Source organism: Eubalaena glacialis, chromosome 16 (assembly GCF_028564815.1).
Source record: "Eubalaena glacialis isolate mEubGla1 chromosome 16, mEubGla1.1.hap2.+ XY, whole genome shotgun sequence".
Lineage (NCBI taxonomy): Eukaryota > Metazoa > Chordata > Mammalia > Artiodactyla > Balaenidae > Eubalaena > Eubalaena glacialis.
The window spans coordinates 38820572-38841781 of record NC_083731.1 but is presented as its reverse complement, the minus strand read 5'-3'; positions in this window follow the sequence as shown (position 1 = coordinate 38841781).

Below are 21210 nucleotides of genomic sequence, written 5' to 3'. Positions count from 1 at the left end.
TTTGTGAGGAATCTACATCTAGGTGGTTATTGCAGCTGTGGGTATGGATAAGTTTATCTAAGTATTTGTATGTTGAATTTGGGTATGATTTTAAAATTTCACTGGAGTTTAGAATCTCCAACATTTGATGCTTAGGTTGAGGAAGGTGAGCCAATAAGGAGTGGAAAGAGGAGTGAATAAAGAGGTAAGAGGGATCTAGGGTGGGTCTCTGAAAGTTGGAAGAGATCAGACATACAACTGTTGCTGTGATGTGTTACAAGAGGAGACCTAAGAATTTTTCTTTTTATTTACTGTCTTGGATGCAATGATGACCTTTTTTTCTCCCATTTATAATTTTTTTAATGAAAAAAATTTTTAATTTTATATTGGAGTATAGTTAGGTCACAATGTTGTGTTAGTTTCATGTGTACAGCAAAGTGATTTAGTTATACATATGCACACTACAATATGTAAAATAGATCAACAAGGACCTACTGTCTAGCACAGGGAACTCTACTCAATACTCTATAATAAGCTATATGGGAAAAAATCTGAAAAAGAGTAGATATATGAATATGTATTGTTAACCTTTTGCAGTGTGTTTTTTGTAGCTGAATGGGGGCTGGAAACTAGATGAGAGGATGGCTGACTAAGAGATTTTGTAAACATGCTCGATTATTCAAAGCTATTTGGCTGTGAAGGTAAAGGATAAAGTTACTCACAGCTAAAGGAATCTGAAGAGTCTGGAGTTCAGATTTTGTTGAATTGGTTTGTTTTTACTGAAGAAGAACTAAAGTGATAAAAAAGCTAATAAGAAAGAGCCAGTAGAGACACAGAGATTGATTTTTAAAAGAACAGCTTGTTCCACAGGATTAGGGGGACAAGGAAGTGAAGCAGAGATGGAAGAAGGAATTTACATAAAAGGAGGAACAGGAAGAGAGGGAATTAGGATAGTTAAAGACAGAATCACTCCATGGCAAGCCTTCAAGTGGACCTTGGTCACAGAGCAATGAACAAAGCAGAAATCACTCTGCCCTAATGGAGCTTATAGTTAAGAAAATGCTAATTAGGTGACTAACATTAAAAACATAGCTAACCAAATGCACACATAACTACCAATGAGAACAGTGTTACTGAGGAAACAAACTGTATCTGGAGGTAGAAAACAAACATACAAACAAAACAAACAAGTGGGCTCATAAAGAGACCTACCTGAGCTGCCTTCTTTTGCTAGATTGGGGCTGGGGAGATGCCTGGTCTAGAAGGCCTTCTGGTCGATGGGAGCCACTGTGTTGTTTCTCCAATCCTGGGATTCTAAATTACTTAGATTCCTTCTTAGCAACTTTCAGAAATTTCCATACTTGCCCTGGGTGTTATTTCAAAGGTTTATAATTGTACTTAATGGAAAAGACAAAAATGAGGCTATGCCATCTTGTCTGAACTGAAAGTCCCAATGAGTTTAGTTAAGAGTTCTTGCTTATACTGTGAATGATTTTAATAAAACTTTTACTCTCACTTTATGCATATTTAGACTATTGCAAATTTTTATGTGACAGCATTTTTTTTAAATTAATTATTTATTTATTTTTGGCTGCGTTAGGTTTTTGTTGCTGCATGCAGGCTTTCTCTAGATATGGCAAGTGGGGGGCTACTCTTCCTTGCGGTGTGCGGGCTTCTCATTGTGGTGGCTTCTCTTTTTGTGGAGCACAGGCTCTAGGCATGTGGGTTTCAGTAGTTGTGGCTCACGGGTTGTAAAGCGCAGGCTGTAGAGGGCAGACTCAGTAGTTGTGGTGCACACGTTTAGTTGCTCCGCAGCATGTCTCTAGTCTATATCCGGGGATAAAACAATGAATCAAACAGATAAAACCTTTTGACTCATTCAGCAAACATTCTTGGAAAAGAACAGTTTCAAAGTAATGCAATTATTAAATATCCAGTCGCATTTTAGGGTTACGTTAATCTAAAAGAGCAAATTTATCAAGTTTATGTTAGAAAATAATCTATTCAGATTCTGAATTCTTAAAATTTGTTACCTATTTATCAATCACTAATTTAAAATTCTGTTGCATATACAAACATATTTTTATCTTGAATAAACCTAAATTTCCTGGTTGGATTACTTTAACAAAGGTATTTCAGGACAATTTCCAATCTCGATATGAGCTGGTCAAGTGAAATATAGTTTGTGTCACACTTATACCTAAATAAGTGCTTGAAGAAACAACCCTGCAAGATTATTATTTTTTCACAGATATTTCAAATTCATCTTTATTTCCCTTTCGAATAAAATTTTGTTTGCATTTCTCACTGGTGATACAGCATATGTGAGTCAGCCCCATAAATGGTATAATTTATGGAGGATAGATATGCACTTAATAGTAGATGAATAATAAGGGAAAACTTAATTTTGCCCTAGGGTAGTAAACCTTATTAGCAAAGATGCAAATCTGACACTTTTAAGCCAGAAAAAAAAAAAAAAAAGTTCTGGGGAACTTGATTTTGTATTGGTACGTCTACTTGCTGCCTTCTGGGTTATGCAAAACTCTAGCTACTGCCTTCAACACCATAATTTAACACTAGGAACTCACTCCTAATGACACCATCCTTTGAGCAATACACTAATAGATCATGGGCTGACGATGTTCATTAATGATGAATCACACTAATATATCATTTTCTGTGTCACACAGGTGTTTTATCAGATTAATTTCATCGGTGCAATGACCTGTGATGATGATGCATTGCTTAAGGATGGTGTGATTCAGAAAGAAATGAAATTTGGAATTAAACCTGTATTCAGCAGCTTTGAGACTCTATTGGAAAATTTTTATAGAAACAAAAGATATGAATGAGATGTGCATTTAAATATTAAGCATATACCCTAGCATTAATAATGGAAAGAGAAAAGCAGTTCATATTTTTATTTACAAATTATTTTTTAAGAAACACTTTAAAATCCTAAAAACCATAGCTTCTGACTTCTTGACAGATAGCTTCTGCCTGGGTATGAAAGCATCAAACTCAAATCCAATATATTTTTTGTAAAATTAAAATGCTTTTGGGTCTTCCCTGGTGGCGCAGTGGTTGAGAATCTGTCTGCTAATGCAGGGGACACGGGTTTGAGCCCTGGTCTGGGAAGATCCCACATGCCGCGGAGCAACTAGGCCCGTGAGCCACAACTACTGAGCCTGCGCGTCTGGAGCCTGTGCTCCACAACAAGAGAGGCTGCGATAGTGAGAGGCCCGCGCACCGCGATGAAGAGTGGCCCCCACTTGCCGCAACTAGAGAAAGCCCTCACACAGAAACGAAGACCCAACACAGCGAAAAATAAATAAATAAATTTAAAAAAAAACACAAAAAAAACACAAATGAGTTTAAAAAAAAAAAAATGCTTTTGCTTTGCCTTTTTCTATACATAAGTAAAATTAAAGTCAGCAGTTTAAATTTTTATTTTTTTTAATTTGGACATGGCTTTACATATTAAGTAAATAAAATATTTTACATAGTGGATTTAGGTCAATTTAAAGAGATTTTTTTAAAGTTTATTATAACATCTAGTGTAAATGAATATATTAAAATCATATTTTCTCTTGGTGTATATGAATACAATTTTAAAAACATCATTGAGAGAATTTTAATTAGACTTATTGTGATAATGAAAAAAGTGTTAACTATAATCCTATCATTACATTTTCATTTTCAGTTATAAAGTTGAATTTCAATTAGTATCCTATTAAATTACTTTTATATGATAATTACATATATACCATTGAAGACGTTCTTAAGTGTATATTTACTCATGTATTTTAGAATTTTCTTTTACAAAACAACTGTTTTACTCCTCTTCAAATCAAAACCCAGTACTTCAGAGTATCATGTAAATGTACCATTCACATTACAATTCCTGGACTCATTTTTAGTCCTTCAGTATTTGCCATAATGTTCCAAACTGATCTAGATCCATGATATACACGGTTTTTCTAACATCAATTTATAATAAATACTATCAGTTTGTGAGATTCAGACTTAACATAAAAAGATCCCTGCATACTGAAATCATTGAGTCAATTTATTGATTTAGGACACATTTCAAATGACTTTGAGTGTTGACTGAGACATAGACATTATCATTTCCTAATGGCCACTTGATCTCACCCAGAAGGGATCTAAGTTGACACCAAATCCAGCATTTTGTAAAGACAATGTTGTCTCTTCTATTTCTTATTTTTAGATCTTTACTATCAGACAAGTGTAACCATCTCATATTTTATACTTCTATCACATTGGTTATCTGACCTGTGGAATAAGGGTTATAATGGTAGGAAGGGGAGATGCAAGGCCTGACACTCTTCCACTCTTGGCCAAGATAATTATCTAAATAATATTGCATCTTGGAGAGATTGGAAGAAATTAGTGCCTCAATCAAAAGTTGAAAGTACTCAAGGGCACTGTCTCTGTCATCTCCCCATTTAATTTCTTTCTGTTTGGCTTTAGAAAAACCAATTAGATTGTGACAGATGATGATGAACTACTAAAACTTTTACTAAATGGCTGTCTCAATCACAGCCATTATGCTAGAAGTAGTATATTTACTGGAGCAGAACAACATAGCCTCTAACACTTGCTATATAAATATTGACCTGGAAAATTCATTCTTCTCAAGCTTCAACAGTAACTAGAATCAAAAGCAATAGATGTACTGCTGCCACAATAAAATCTTACTCAAGAGTGGCCCTAAATGACAATGCAAAAAAAAAAAAAAAAAATTCCTCCCAGAGGGTATGGCTAAACCTTATTTGTTCACTTTGTTTGGAAAGAGAGGTAGAAAAGTAGCCTAAAGTTCAGATATACATGGAATCCTGGGTAGTAGTAGAACAAGAACTAAAGAAGAAACACGTGTATTATATGAGAATGTAGACAAAGTTTTGTTATTTTTTTATCTTGTCAATGATCTCTACAAGAGGAACTCAGAAACTAAGTGACCAGGATGACTCACTCTGTAGAATTCAGACAGCTTAACTTTCAGCCACCTCAATGCTGGCATAATGGGTACATGAACAAATTGACTATGGTGGCAGTGGTGATGGCTATGCGTGGGCTCAATGGCAGGGGTTCCCTCTTATCAGGGATGTTCTAGATATTGACACTGCAGAATGTATTACAGACCACCAGCAACTGAGACTGATGCCAAGTTCTTAGCATATATAAAACTATCTCTTGATGAGCTAAGTCAGTCAGTTGCTGGCATGTAGATTACCTTGGAGGGATATTTTTCACCATTAAAGGAGCAGTGATTTGTCCTTAATAGAACTGATATCATCTCCATATATGTTTGCTTTTCCTGACCATGGTGTGTCTCACATCCAAATACTTAAAAATGACTGATCAATTACTAGCATGATCATTCATACAACATTGACTCAGACTAAGGAATTGATTTTACAGCAAAGAAGATGCAACTATAGGCATATGAACATGGTTTCCACTGGTCTTACAATGGATCTTGTATGTCTGAAGTAACTGGCCTACTAGAAGAGTGAAATAGTCTATTAAAGGCTCAACTGACACCCTAGCTCGAGAACATCAATCCATGGAAATATGGTACATTGCCAATTCCTGATAAATGGTGATGTGTCCCTAACAGATAGAAAACAAGAAATTAGGACCTGGGATATGGAAGTCATGTTGGTTCCTTTTATAATAACTTTAAGAAATTAACTTGGAAAATCTGTGCTGTTTGCCACCATTACTTTAGGCTCGGCTAAATTAAAGATCCTTACTCCCACTGACAAAATACTTCCTCTAGGTAACACACTAAACATTCCATAGAAATTAAAATTACGACTAGGCAACTTTGGACTCCTCCTTCCAACTAACAATCAGACAAAAAAAAAAAAAAGAGTTGCTGTATTGAGGGGGATAACAGCCAGTTTCCATAAGGAGCCATAAACTACATGGTGGGGGAAGGTAAGGGTACATCTGGAAACTGGAAAACTCACTGGGATTTCTCTTGCTTCTTTCCTACCTTGTGGTAACTGCATCTGGGCAATTGCAACAATCATAGAAGGACAATGGTAAGACAAACAAGGGCTCGTAACTCTTGGGAAAGAAGATCTGGATCAATCCACCTGGTAAGCAATCTTGACAAGCCAAAATAAAGGCCAAGAGTGAGTGAAAATTAGTATAAGTGGTGGGGAAAAATGATGAATGTTAACCATTACTTTGGGGATGCGTGCTGTTGCTGGAGAAGAAACTGTTGTTTTCTCTTTCTATTAATTGACTTGTATTATGCCATTTAAGAGATAGGGTTACCACTTTGAAGAGGCCTGTGGCTGACTGGCCATAATATAGCTAAGTGATACAAATAGGTGACAACATTGGACATCTTTTGGCACTATTGTAAATCCTGAGGGTCTTTCTTACTCCGAGCACTGCTAAAGCAACTATTTCTAAGTAGCTCTTTGAGAAGCTTTGCAGATAAAATGGTTAGTTACAGCAAAGAAGATGCAATTATAGGCATATGAACATGGTTTCCACTGGTCTTATAATGGATCTTGTATGTCTGAAGTAACTGGATAAAGTAGATAAAAAGGCTGAGCCTTTTCCTGCCTATTACTTCCAGCCCCAGAAACTCTCACTTCTCTAATCTATTCATGTAGGATGCCCTTGGGAATCCACTTAACATCATTACATAAGCAATCTTGAACATTAGGGGCTTAAAATGTGTAGTATTGTCATTAACCACTACGCAAATTAAGGCAGCAGGTAACTATTTCCTCTGTGTGCCCAAGTGGGATAGTTCTAAGATGTGTTTTAAGAAATCTCAGGAAGGTTAAGCCCCAGTAATCCATAGCAGTGATCAACGATAGGATATTGTTTTTAATTGGCTGTCTGTCATTTCCTCTTTCAATCCCCCAAATGCTCATTACAGCTCCCTAGGATGATAAGCCAGATTAATTTCTTGTCTGGGGGACTTTTTCTGGGGTTCTCCTCTTGAGGGGACCCAGGATGAGAACCTCATTAGCAAGATAATTCACCATTGCTCCTTTGACAAATATTGAGTAAGGTGGTATAATTAGGCCACAAGTTTTTAATTGAATGACAAAAACATAAAGCCAGGTAAAAGGAGTTTCTACATCCACCTCAAATTAATAAACACAAACCAGGAGAAATTAACATACAACTGAACATAACACAAAACCAGTTTCATACCAAGAATGAAATGATGGTTTAATATTAGGATATCTTTTAAAATATTATTGTATCGAATTTAAGAAAAATAAAAATCATGTGATTATCATGCTAAAAAGACATTTAGTAATACTCATTGTAATTGTTTATGAAATATATTCCAGGTAAAAATATTAAATCAAACGTTTTTACTGAGAAAAAAACATGAAAAATTGGGCATAATATGTCATTATTCTAAGCATGATCAAATTCAAGACGCAAAAACAATGTAAAAGTTGATAAATTCAATTACATTTAAAAATTCTATATGAAAAAGAATAACGTGCACAAATGTAAAACACAAAAGACAATTGGAAAAATAACTGCAGCACAACGTACACAAACATATTGTAAATCAAAATGACTTGAGTAAAAAATCTCTGGGAGAAATGGGCTATGGAAAAGAATAAAGTGTTTAAAGAAAAAGAAATAGGAAATAAAAATGGCTCTTCAACACACAAACACATGCTCACCCTCACTAATAATAAAGTAAATAAAAATTAAAAGAAATGCCGTTTTAAAGTATCAGATTGACAACACTGTCAGGTTACTGTGGTATAATAAAGAATATATCTAGTCTTTGTTACCAATTCCCGGCACAATCTGTCAAATAAATAATACATTCCCTTCAACCATGCAACTTTTGGGATTTAGACTATACTCACAAATATACTCAAAGAAGGATAAGGGCATTCATTTCAGCATTAGATTTCAGGAACAATCTAAATAATGTTCAATATGGTACAGTCAAATAAATTACAGTAGAGTCCTAAATAGAGTAGCATCAAATTGAAAAGAATGAGGCAGTTCAATCTCTAATGTATGTTAACAAATGAAAAAAAGCAAGCTGCAAAATTACACATAGTATATTATAACTTATAATAAAATTAGTATGCATATTATTTGCATATAGAGAGAATATCTGTAAACATATATAATGCAAGAGCAATAGAAAATGTCTCTTCGGAGGTGATTCATTTGGTAAGGGAACAGAAGTGGGAGGAAGATTTATTTGAACTATTTATGCTTTCAGTTATATGTGCTTTTCAATTATTTTTACTTCTTTAAGTTATAAATTATGTGAAAGAGTTATTATCAAAGTAATAAATTATTCATTAATATATTTTTAAAAATTACACATTGTACAAGTAACACAATGTAATTAATATGTATTTGTAAATAATTGTTTATGCAGCATATATACTATTCTGTGTAACAAAGAGAATATGTTATTACAAATAAAAGAGTAGAATATATAGTAAAAATGTTTCTAAAATTTAGTCTAGTCTGTCAGTTGGTCAAAATTGTCGATCTTGAGTTATACATTACTAGTGTCCCAAAGAAACTGGCTTAGAAAAGTAATCAGTGATTTAGAACACATCAAATGAATGTTCCCAAATTGTTGCCTGTTTCCACCCTATAATTAAATAGTTTTAAATATCTAAATATCTGAGCTGAAATTAACTACTGTTTAGAGCTGAAATTACAGTTTTATTAGAAATGTATATATACATTTACTAGTGTCTGATTTTTGCCTACACTGAGACTGTGTACCATGGATGGAAAAATATAACTTTTTTCCTGTTTGATTTTATTTTCAAATTTTAATTTTTGTAATTCTTATACTTTTTGTTCTTTAGTAGAGAAACTTAAAAGCAAAATAGATAAATTTATTATTAATGAAGAAAGTCATGAACTTCAGTTAAGTATAAAAATGTATTCTTTAATATTTATAAACTTTGCTTAAGAAAATGAAAAAAAAGCATTTCAACCTGGAGCTTAGTTTTTCGTGTTTTAGTACACTTTCTGGTAGTAAGTTTTCCATTCTGCTTATGAAATCCATCGCATTTAGTTGGCTAAAACACTGTACTCCTATACTTCAATTTTTTTCTATCTTGCATACAAAATATATCACACATATTGCTTACTTTTTACGTTTCTGTGACTTATACTTTGAGCTACTGTACATCTTTTATACCATTTATATAGTTTGTAAGAATAGTACATATGGGAATAATTGTTAACTGTCAGATCACAGTGTATTTCTAATCATATTCCATCAGTGAGACATGTTTTACATTGTTAAGACATCCTGTCTGAAAAACAAAACTCTGGAATGGAATTGTAAAAAACCCATTCTTTTAGATTGTTTGAATTATTCATGAATACAACACCTTGTTGGCACTTAGAACGCAATCAAAATATAAATGATGCATGTGTATGCCGTGTCCAAATTCCACACCGGATGTTTCCAACATATACTCAAGTATTACTATTTTTCTAAATAACAAAGTAAACTTGCAACTGTGTAAGATTGTTCTGACAGATCTAATTAATTAAAATATTTTCAGATTTAAATTTATCTATTATAGTCTTAAATATGAGCAACTCCCAATGTCTCCATTAAAACTCAAACATGTTATCTAGTATATAATGAACTACTTCACATCCTTTACAAGAAAAAATTATTTTTGCATTTTTTGGTAGGCTCTCATAAGGTTTCCTGAAATTTCAGATTAATTGACTATCCAAAAGTATATGCTATTCTATTTTAATAATCCAGAAGATTTAAACAGGGAAGTTCAGTGCTTGGATTGTATAGATGAGAGCATAGTTTTACATTAATTTATTCTATAACTGCAAGTAGTGTATGTTATAAAAGTATGTTATGTAGTACAATTAGTGAGTAGGTTTTATGAATACATGAACCTAAATTTCACTACCTAAATCTGTTATTAATTTTGGAACTACGTTAGGATCTGAGATAAGAAATAGGATGTGCACATATTCCAATATATGGATATATACATACATTCATATGTATGGATGGATGAATAAATAGATGGATAGATAGATATTGTCTCAATATTACATAGGATAAAGATAAACTATTTGACAAATTAGCTGCCTTTAAGCAGTTTAAGGGATAGGTGGGGAGAACTGACTACCATCGAGAAAAAAAAAAAAAAAAGGATAAAAAAGTGATAAATAATGCTAAAGATAACTAGAATGAGAGTTCATAATGTATTTATTTAGCTATAACTTCAATAACATTTATTAGCACTTCTTGTATGTAAAATATGTTGCTATACCTAGAGTATATCATGAAGAAGACAGATAATATCTCTGATCTTATAAAGATTCAAGGCTAAGATTGTTGGACTGGATTAAATAATACTTAGGTTGCTTATAAGATATATACCCTAAATATAAGTACACAGAAATGTCAAAATTAAATAGATGGAAAAAGATATACTCTGAAAATGTGAACCAAAAGAAAGCTGAGATTGTTATATTAATACTAGGAAAAGTATACTTAAAAGAAGAAGCATTACTAGAGATAAAGAGAAATGCTTTATAATGATAAAAATGTAAATGCATAGGAAAATAAATAAATCTAAACTTGTGTTTAACTATCTCATGCTGTCAAAATATTTCAGATAGGGGGGTCTGGGCAAGATGGCGGAAGGGTAAGACCAGGAGATCACCTTCCTTCCCACAGAAACATTAGAAATACATCTACACGTGGAACTGCTCCTACAGAACATCCACTGAACGCTGGCAGAAGACGTTAGACCTCCCAAAAGGCAAGAAAATCCCCACGTACTTGGGTAGGGCAAAAGAAAAAAGAAATAACAGAGACAAAAGAATAGGGACGGGACCTGCACCAGTGAGAGGGAGCTGGGAAGGAGGAAAGGTTTCCACACACTAGGAAGCCCCTTCACGGGCAGAGAATATGGGTGGCGGAGGGGGGAAGCTTCGGAGCCACGGAGGAGAGCGCAGCCACAGGGGTGCGGAGGGCAAAGCGGAGAGATTCCCGCACGGAGGATTGGTGCCGACCAGCACTCACCAGCCCGAGAGGCTTGTCTGTTCACCCGTCGGGATGGGTGGGGGCTGGGAGCTGAGGCTCAGGCTTCAGTTGGATCGCAGGGAGAGGACTGGGGTTGGCGGCATAGACACAGCCTGAAGGGGTTAGCGCACCACAGCTAGCAGGGAGGGAGTCCAGGAAAAGGTCTGGAGCTGCCAAAGAGGCAAGAGACTTTTTCTTGCCTCTTTGTTTCGCAGTGTGCAAGGAGAGGGGATTCAGACTGCCGCCTAAATGAGCTCCAGAGACGGGCGCGAGCCACGGCTATCAGCACGGACCCCAGAGATGGGTGTGAGACGCTAAGGCTGTTGCCACTGCCAGGCTCCCGTGATCCAGGGACAACTTCCCCGGGAGAATGCACGGCTCGCCTCAGGCTGCTGCAACGTCACGCCTGCCTCTGACGCCGCAGGCTCGCCCCGCATCCGTACCCCTCCCTCCGTGCGGCCTGAGTGAGCCAGAGCCCCCGAAGCAGCTGCTCCTTTAACCCCGTCCTGTGTGAGCGAAGAACAGACGCCCTCAGGCGACCTACACGCAGAGGCGGGTCCAAATCCAAAGCTGAACCCCGGGAGCTGCACGAACAAAGAGGAGAAAGGGAAATTTCTCCCAGCAGCCTCAGAAGCAGTGGATTAAAGCTTCACAAACAACTTGATGTACCTGCATCTGTTGAATACCTGAATAGACAACGAATCATCCCAAATTCAGGAGGTGGACTTGGGGAGCAGGATATATTAATTTTTCCCCTTTTCCTTTTTTTGTGAGTGTATATGTGTATGCTTCTGGGTGAGATTTTGTCTGTATAGCTTTGCTTTCACCATTTGTCCTAGGGTTCGGTCCGTCCGTTTTTTTTTTTTTTTACTTAAAAATTTTTTTTTTCTTAAAAAATTTTGCTTAATAATTTCCCCCTTATTTTTTATTATAAAAAATTAAAATATTCTTTTCTTAATAATTTTTTTCTTATTTTTTATTTTAAAAAATTTTTAAAAATTTTTTCTTAATAATTTTTTCTTATTTTTGTTATAAAAAATTAATAAATATATTTTAAAAAATTAAAAAAAAATTTCTTAATAAATCTTTTCTTAATAATTTTTTTCTTATTTTTTATTATAATAGCTTTATTTTATTTTATTTTATTTTATTTTATCCTCTTTCTTTCTTTCTTTCTTTCTATTTTTTCTCCCTTTTATTCTGAGCCATGTGGATGAAAGGCTCTTGGTGCTCCAGCCAGGCATCAGGGTTGTGCCTCTGAGGTGGGAGAGACAACTTCAGGACACTGGTCCACAAGAGACCTCCCAGCTCCATGTAATAGCAAATGGCGAAAATCTCTCAGAGATCTCCATCTCAACATCAAGACCCAGCTTCACTCAACGACCAGCAAGCTACAGTGCTGGACACCCTATGCCAAACAACTAGCAAGACAGGAACACAACCCCATCCATTAGCAGAGAGGCTGCCTAAAATCATAATAAGGCCACAGACACCCCAAAACATACCACCAGACGTGGACGTGCCCACCAGAAAGACAAGATCCAGCCTCATCCACCAGAACACAGTCATTAGTCCCCTCCACCAGGAAGCCTACACAACCCACTGAACCAACCTTAGCCACTGGGGACAGATACCAAAAACAACGGGAACTACGAACCTACAGCCTGTGAAAAGGAAACCCCAAACACAGTAAGATAAACAAAATGAGAAGACAGAATAACACACAGCAGGTGAAGGAGCAGGGTCAAAACACACCAGACCTAACAAATGAAGAGGAAATAGGCAGTCTACCTGAAAAAGAATTCAGAATAATGATAGCAAAGATGATCCAAAATCTTGGAAATAGAATAGACAAAATGCAAGAAACATTTAACAAGGACGTAGAAGAACTAAAGAGGAACCAAGCAACGATGAAAAACACAATAAATGAAATAAAAAATACTCTAGAAGGGATCAACAGTAGAATAACTGAGGCAGAAGAGTGGGTAAGTGACCTGGAAGATAAAATAGTGGAAATAACTACTGCAGGGCAGAATAAAGAAAAAAGAATGAAAAGAACTGGGGACAGTCTCAGAGACATCTGAGACAACATTAAACGCACCAACATTCGAATTATAGAGGTCCCAGAAGAAGAAGAGAAAAAGAAAGGGACTGAGAAAATATTTGAAGAGATTATAGTTGAAAACTTCCCTAATATGGGAAAGGAAATAGTCAATCAAGTTCAGGAAGCACAGAGAGTCCCATACAGGATAAATCCAAGGAGAAACACGCCAAGACACATATTAATCAAATTGTCAAAAATTAAATATAAAGAAAACATATTAAAAGCAGCAAGGGAAAAACAACAAATAGCACACAAGGGCATCCCCATAAGGTTAACAGCTGATCTTTCAGCAGAAAGTCTGCAAGCAAGAAGGGAGTCGCAGGATATACTTAAAGTGATGAAGGAGAAAAACCTACAACCAAGATTACTCTACCCAGCAAGGATCTCATTCAGATTTGATGGAGAAATTAAAACCTTTACAGACAAGCAAAAGCTGAGAGAGTTCAGCACCACCAAACCAGCTTTACAACAAATGCTAAAGGAACTTCTCTAGGCAAGAAACACAAGAGAAGGAAAGCACCTACAATAACAAACACAAAACATTTAAGAAAATGGGAATAGGAAGATACATATCGATAATTACCTTAAATGTAAATGGATTAAATGCTCCCACCAAAAGACACAGACTGGCTGAATGGATACAAAAACAAGACCCATATATATGCTGTCTACAAGAGACCCACTTCAGACCTAGGGAAACATACAGACTGAAAGTGAGGGGATGGAAAAAGTTATTCCATGCAAATGGAAATCAAAAGAAAGCTGGAGTAGCAATTCTCATATCAGACAAAATAGACTTTAAAATAAACACTATTACAAGAGATAAACAAAATTGATAAACCATTAGCCAGACTCATCAAGAGAAAAAGGGAGAAGACTCAAATCAATAGAATTAGAAATGAAAAAGGAGAAGTAACCACTGACACTGCAGAAATACAAACGATGATCATGAGAGATTACTACAAGGAACTCTATGCCAATAAAATTGACATCCAGGAAGAAATGGACAAATTCTTAGAAATGCACAATCTGCCGAGACTGAACCAGGAAGAAATAGAAAATATGAACAGACCAGTCACAAGCACTGAAATTGAAACTGTGATTAAAAAGCTTCCAACAAACAAAAGCCCAGGACCAGATGGCTTCACAGGCGAATTCTATCAAACATTTAGAGAAGAGCTAACACCTATCCTTCTCAAACTCTTCCAAAATATTGCAGAGGGAGGAACACTCCCCAACTCATTCTACGAGGCCACCATCACCCTGATACCAAAACCAGACAAAGATGTCACAAAGAAAGAAAACTACAGGCCAATATCACTGATGAACATAGATGCAAAAATCCTCAACAAAATACTAGCAAACAGAATCCAACAGCACATTAAAAGGATCATACACCATGATCAAGTGGGGTTTATTCCAGGAACGCAAGGATTCTTCAATATACGCAAATTAAGCAACGTGATACATCATATTAACAAATTGAAGAAGAAAAACCATATGATCATCTCAATAGATGCAGAGAAAGCTTTTGACAAAATTCAACACCCATTTATGATAAAAGCTCTGCAGAAAGTAGGCATAGAGGGAACTTTCCTCAACATAATAAAGGCCATATATGACAAACCCACAGCCAACATTGTCCTCAATGGTGAAAAACTAAACCATTTCCACTAAGATCAGGAACAAGACAAGGTTGCCCACTCTCACCACTATTATTCAACATAGTTTTGGAAGTGTTAGCCATAGCAATCAGAGAAGAAAAAGAAATAAAAGGAATACAAATCGGAAAAGAAGAAGTAAAGCTGTCACTGTTTGCAGATGACATGATACTATACATAGAGAATCCTAAAGATGCTACCAGAAAACTACTAGAGCTAATCAATGAATTTGGTAAAGTAGCAGGATACAAAATTAATGCACAGAAATCTCTTGCATTCCTATACACTAATGATGAAAAATCTGAAAGTGAAATTAAGAAAACACTCCCGTTTACCATTGCAACAAAAAGAATAAAATATCTAGGAATAAACCTACCTAAGGAGACAAAAGACCTGTATGCAGAAAATTATAAGACACTGATGAAAGAAATTAAAGATGATACAAATAGATGGAGAGATATACCATGTTCTTGGATTGGAAGAATCAACATTATGAAAATGACTCTGCTACCCAAAGCAATCTACAGATTCAATGCAATTCCTATCAAACTACCACTGGCATTTTTCACAGAACTAGAACACAAAATTTCACAATTTGTATGGAAACACAAAAGACCCTGAATAGCCAAAGCAATCTTGAGAACGAAAAATGGAGCTGGAAGTATCAGGCTCCCTGACTTCAGACTATATTACAAAGCTACCGTAATCAAGACAGTTTGGTACTGGCACAAAAACAGAAAAATAGATCAATGGAACAGGATAGAAAGCCCAGAGATAAACCCACACACATATGGTCACCTTATCTTTGATAAAGGAAGCAAGCATATACAGTGGAGAAAAGACAGCCTCTTCAATAAGTGGTGCTGGGAAAACTGGACAGGTACATGTAAAAGAATGAAATTAGAACACTCCCTAACACCATACACAAAAATAAACTCAAAATGGATTAAAGACCTAAATATAAGGCCAGACACTATCAAACTCTTAGAGGAAAACATAGGCAGAACACTCTATGACATAAATCACAGCAAGATCCTTTTTGACCCAACTCCTAGAGAAATGGAAATAAAAACACAAATAAACAAATGGACCTAATGAAACTTAAAAGCTTTTGCACAGCAAAGGAAGCCATAAACAAGACCAAAAGACAACCCTCAGAATGGGAGAAAACATTTGCAAATGAAGCAACTGACAAAGGATTAATCTCTAAGATTTACAAGCAGCTCATGCAGCTCAATAACAAAAAAACAAACAACCCAATCCAAAATGGGCAGAAGACCTAAATAGACATTTCTCCAAAGAAGATATACAGATTGCCAACAGACACATGAAAGAATGCTCAACATCATTAATCATTAGAGAAATGCAAATCAAAACTACAATGAGATATCATCTCACACCAGTCAGAATGGCCATCATCAAAAAATCTAGAAACCATAAATGCTGGAGAGGGTGTGGAGAAAAGGGAACACTCTTGCACTGTTGGTGGGAATGTAAATTGATACAGCCACTATGGAGAACAGTATGGAGGTTCCTTAAAAAACTAAAAATAGAACTACCATATGACCCAGCAATCCCACTACTGGGCATATACCCTGAGAAAGCCATAATTCAAAAAGAGTCATGTACCAAAATGTTCATTGCAGCTCTATTTACAATAGCCAGGACCTGGAAGCAACCTAAGTGTCCATCATCAGATGAATGGATAAAGAAGATGTGGCACATATATACAAAGGAATATTACTCAGCCATAAAAAGAAATGAAATGGAGGTATTTGTAGTGAGGTGGATGGAGTTAGAGTCTGTCATACAGAGTGAAGTAAGTCAGAAAGAGAAAAACAAATACAGTATGCTAACACATATAAATGGAATCTAAGGAAAAAAAAAAAAAAGGTCATTAAGTACCTAGTGGCAAGACGGGAATAAAGACACAGACCTACTAGAGAATGGACTTGAGGATATGGGGATGGCGAGGGGTAAGATGTGACAGGGTGAGAGAGTGGCATGGACATATATACACTATCGAATGTAAAATAGATAGCAAGTGGGAGGTAGCCGCATAGCACAGGGAGATCAGCTCGGTGCTTTGTGACCATCTAGAGGGGTGGGATAGGGAGAGTGGGAGGGAGGGAGATGCAAGAGGGAAGAGATTTGGGAATATATGTATATGTATAACTGATTCACTTTGTTATAAAGCAGAAACTAACACACGATTGTAAAGCAATTATACTCCATTAAAGGTGTTAAAAAATATATATTTCAGATAAAAAGAACCCTATCTGAAAGTATGAATAGACAAATTTACAATCATTGTGAGATATTTTTAGTACTTCTCTGAGGAACTGATAGCGTAAGTAGATTTAAAGTATTAAGGACATAGAAGATGTGAACATATGATTAACAAACTTAACCCTAATTGACACACTTAGAGTAATGTATCCAACAACTGAAGAATACTTACTATTTTTAAGTGCACATAGAACAATTACCAAAATTGACCACATACTGAGTCATAGTCTACAAATTTGTAAGGATTTAAGTTATATCCCTGATCATAGTAAAACTAAGAAACCAATTACAAAAATATAACTAGAAATATTTGAAAAATAGGCAATATACTTCTAATCTAACCATGGTTTGATGGGTAATTTTATGTGTCAACTTGTTTGGATCATGGGATGCCCAGATATTTGGCTAAACATTATTTTGGGGTATGTCTCTGAGGGTGTTCCTGGATGAGATTAGCATTTGAGTTGGTAGACTGAGTAAAGCAGATTGCTCTCCTCAGTATGTGTGGGCCTCATCTAATCCATTGAGGGCCCGACTAGAACAAAAATATGGAGAAGAGGAGTTTGTTTTCTCTGCCAGATTGCTTGAGCTAGACATCAGTCTTCTCCTGCCCTCACAGACTGAGACACCATTGGCACTAAGGTTCTCAGAACTGCATCATCAACGTTCCTGGGTCTTCAGCTGGTGACAACAGATCATGGAACTTAGTGTCCATAATCATATGAGCCAATTCCTTATAATAAATATCTTTACATACACATATATGGATATACACTATGCTATATAGAAATATTTTATAATATGTAACATACAAAGGTAGTATATTATATATTATTCTAATATATATACACATATATCTCTTATTGGTTCTCTTTTTCCAGAGAAATCTAATATCATCTAATACACAAAAAAACAAATGTCAGTGGAAATCCTTTTAACCTTGGTAATAATAATACAATTTAGAGTCACTTGTGCTGGAATTAAACACTTTTACTCCTTTCTCTTTCATTCTGCAAATAATTGCCCAGTTATGTACAGTTTGCCTCCATTAAGTCTCATCTGTTCTATTATTTCCAAGGCCACCATCAACGAATGTGTTTGGGTCCTAATTATGTCCAGCTTACTGAAAACTACTGAAAAGTAATTCTCATGGTGTTCATGAATGGGAATGTCAGCACCTAAATATAGCTGACAATATAATCTTCCTGAAGCAGTGTTTGCACAGGACTTCCCTATTTGCCTATACAAGTAAACTAAAAATCCTCTGCATGGATATATAACAAATGTCTCAAACTTTTATTGTGCAAGTGTTGTGTGGTATTTCCTTTATATACTTAGACCTATCCCAACCTCCAATTGCCTCTGCACCTTTCCTCCTAATATTCTCTCTGAGTTAACTCCTCCTCCTTTCTCTGTTAACATCCTATCTATACTTCAGGTTTTATTTCACATGCTACATTCTCAAGATACTCTGACTAGTTACCTCTAAACATCTCTGATCTTCTAATTTTTTGATCCTTGTAAAAGTACGTTCTGTACTTCTGTGATGGCCTTGGATGGTACCAAAGAGTTATTTGTTTATTCCTCTCATATACCTACTTACTTACTGTCCTTTTGATTTGATTAAATGATGTCTTATTTATCTTTTTGTCAGCAGTAGGGTATAATATATGAAAAAGTACATGAAAATATCTAAACACAGGCAATATGTTGAGATTTATTTTGGTTTGAGATATTGAAAGACATTAAAAAAATTTATAGCAAGTAAAGGTCAATTCAAGCTGAATTTAACCCTTATGAATATATGGATAGAGAAAAATATATTTTGCAATAAATAGTTTTGAATTATTTGGAAATACTATGAATTTAGTTTTAATTTTGATTTATTATTCATAAAATAGTTTTCCTTAAACTTTTTTTATTATATCACTATAATTATTAGTACCTGACCAAAAATGTTTTGAAATTCATTTTTTTAGGTTATACCTGATCAAACTAGCAAATTTCTTGCATAAAGTGTAAATTACTGAAATTAAATCTTCCACAGGAAATTTTTAGTATACTGTATTTTAGAGAACTGGAGTTTTTCTTCTTCCCAGTTTCCAGTAACTTAGTGAATTTGATAAACTGCCCCATATAACACCAATAGTGTCTTGCTTTAACTTTCTGACAGCTTAATATAGTGTAGGTGAAAATTAGAAGTTTGAAATAGGTTAGAAATTGCACACTCTAATGATTCAAAATATATCTACATGCCTTAAATGAATTATAATTTCATTATAGAATAATAAATTTAAGTACAGAACACTTCCCCAGCTTATACCTAATAGAAGTGGCTATTAATTTTAGTCTTTAATTCTAAGATTCTCCAAGTGACTTTTATGTACAATATATTTACAAAAAATACTATTTCATTCTAATAAATTATTTGCACCTATTCATTATTTTCTACAAAAACACTATTAGAAATATTTTTTCTATTAACTCTTGAATTATCAACCAGAAAACACTATTAAAAAATAAAATGTAGGGTTTTTAATGACTAAAATTATGGAATGCCATGGTGATGGAATTTAATGAGATCAGTCAAAAGGATCTAAATCAATAAACTGATTTAATTCTTATTTTTAAAAAATAAAAAAAAATTTACTATCATTCTAGAAATACTCAAAGTATATTCCTAAGTAAAATTTTAGCAATTTTAATAAAATGGTTGTTTTATTTTCTTGCTGAATAATTTCTTTTCAATTAATTATATTTATTCCCTTTGGGGGTACAGGAATCCTCCATGTAACAATTTAAATTTTATTAATAAAGCAAGACAACCAATAGCAGGTATTTGAAATATTTAATTGTGGTGATTCATCAAAACTGTCTCCAAATAATTTTTTTAAGTCATTAGACACCTCATTTTTTAATGCCACCAAGAGCTTCTTAGATTTAAACTTTCCAAGAGTTTTAGTTTTATCACAAAATATTTTGAGGGTAATCTCCCAGAAATAAATTTCAATTAAATTGAAAGTACACATTTGGCTTCAAACACTATCTATTTCTCAAAGGAATAATACATTTTAATGGAAAGTAAGAGAAAAATAAAATAATTTAAAAAAAATTGAAGCATAAAACTAATGTCTTCCAATTTCCACAGATGAGAACCGTTTTCATGGAAAAAAATGGGAAATGGCAGCTGTAATGTATAAACAGGTATAATGAATCTGGAGGAGAAATTATTTTTCAAAATCTATTTTGTTTTTTCTATCAGACTGTATTATAGTTTCATAGACTCAATTGAATGATAAGGGAAAAAATGCTCCACAGTTAAAACAGAGAAGGTGTAGATTTGAATATAGATGGTAGGAAACATGAACTGTAATCTCTCAGTTGCCCTTCTCAAGTGTGGTAAAACAGTAGAAAATCAAATTAAAGATACATGAACAAAATAGTGTGATAACTGAGTCTGCTAGGAGTTTTCTAGGAGTATCTGTAGTCAGTTAATTTATCTAAGTGACTTGCTCATCCTTAAACTATGGAGGAAGATGAAACTTGAGCTATATCTCCAAAGAGACAGCATATTTCCCATGACTGACTCTAACTGGAAACTGTTTACTGATGCAGAAAGTACTCAGAGATGAAGCATGTGGTTCAAGCTTCCTCGTGCCCTTGCAGATTACTTAAATCCTGAACTTAGGAAATGAAGAGAATTTGAATGTTGCCTAAATAAACAAGGAGAGATGCAATGTGCAAGTGCAACTAGACTACTATTTGATCATCATCAGACTAAAGTGGTAGAAAAACTGTACATGGATCAACAATATCAAAAAAAGAAGAGTATAGAATAACTTCAAATTGGATAAAATTTTCTACATCAATAATCATGAAGTGTTTATACAATGACTTTGTTGTAACCCAAGTAAATTTATAGAAAGTATTCTGAGTTTTATTAAATAAAATGTGAAAAATTAATTAAAAAATTAAGTTAAAAGAATATAAAACTGACCTAAATTAAATGAAAATGTGGGTAAGGAAACTTTAAATCTTCAAGTGTTAATGGAAAAATATGATGAATAAAGATTATAGGAAAAGTTATGTTTTGGAAT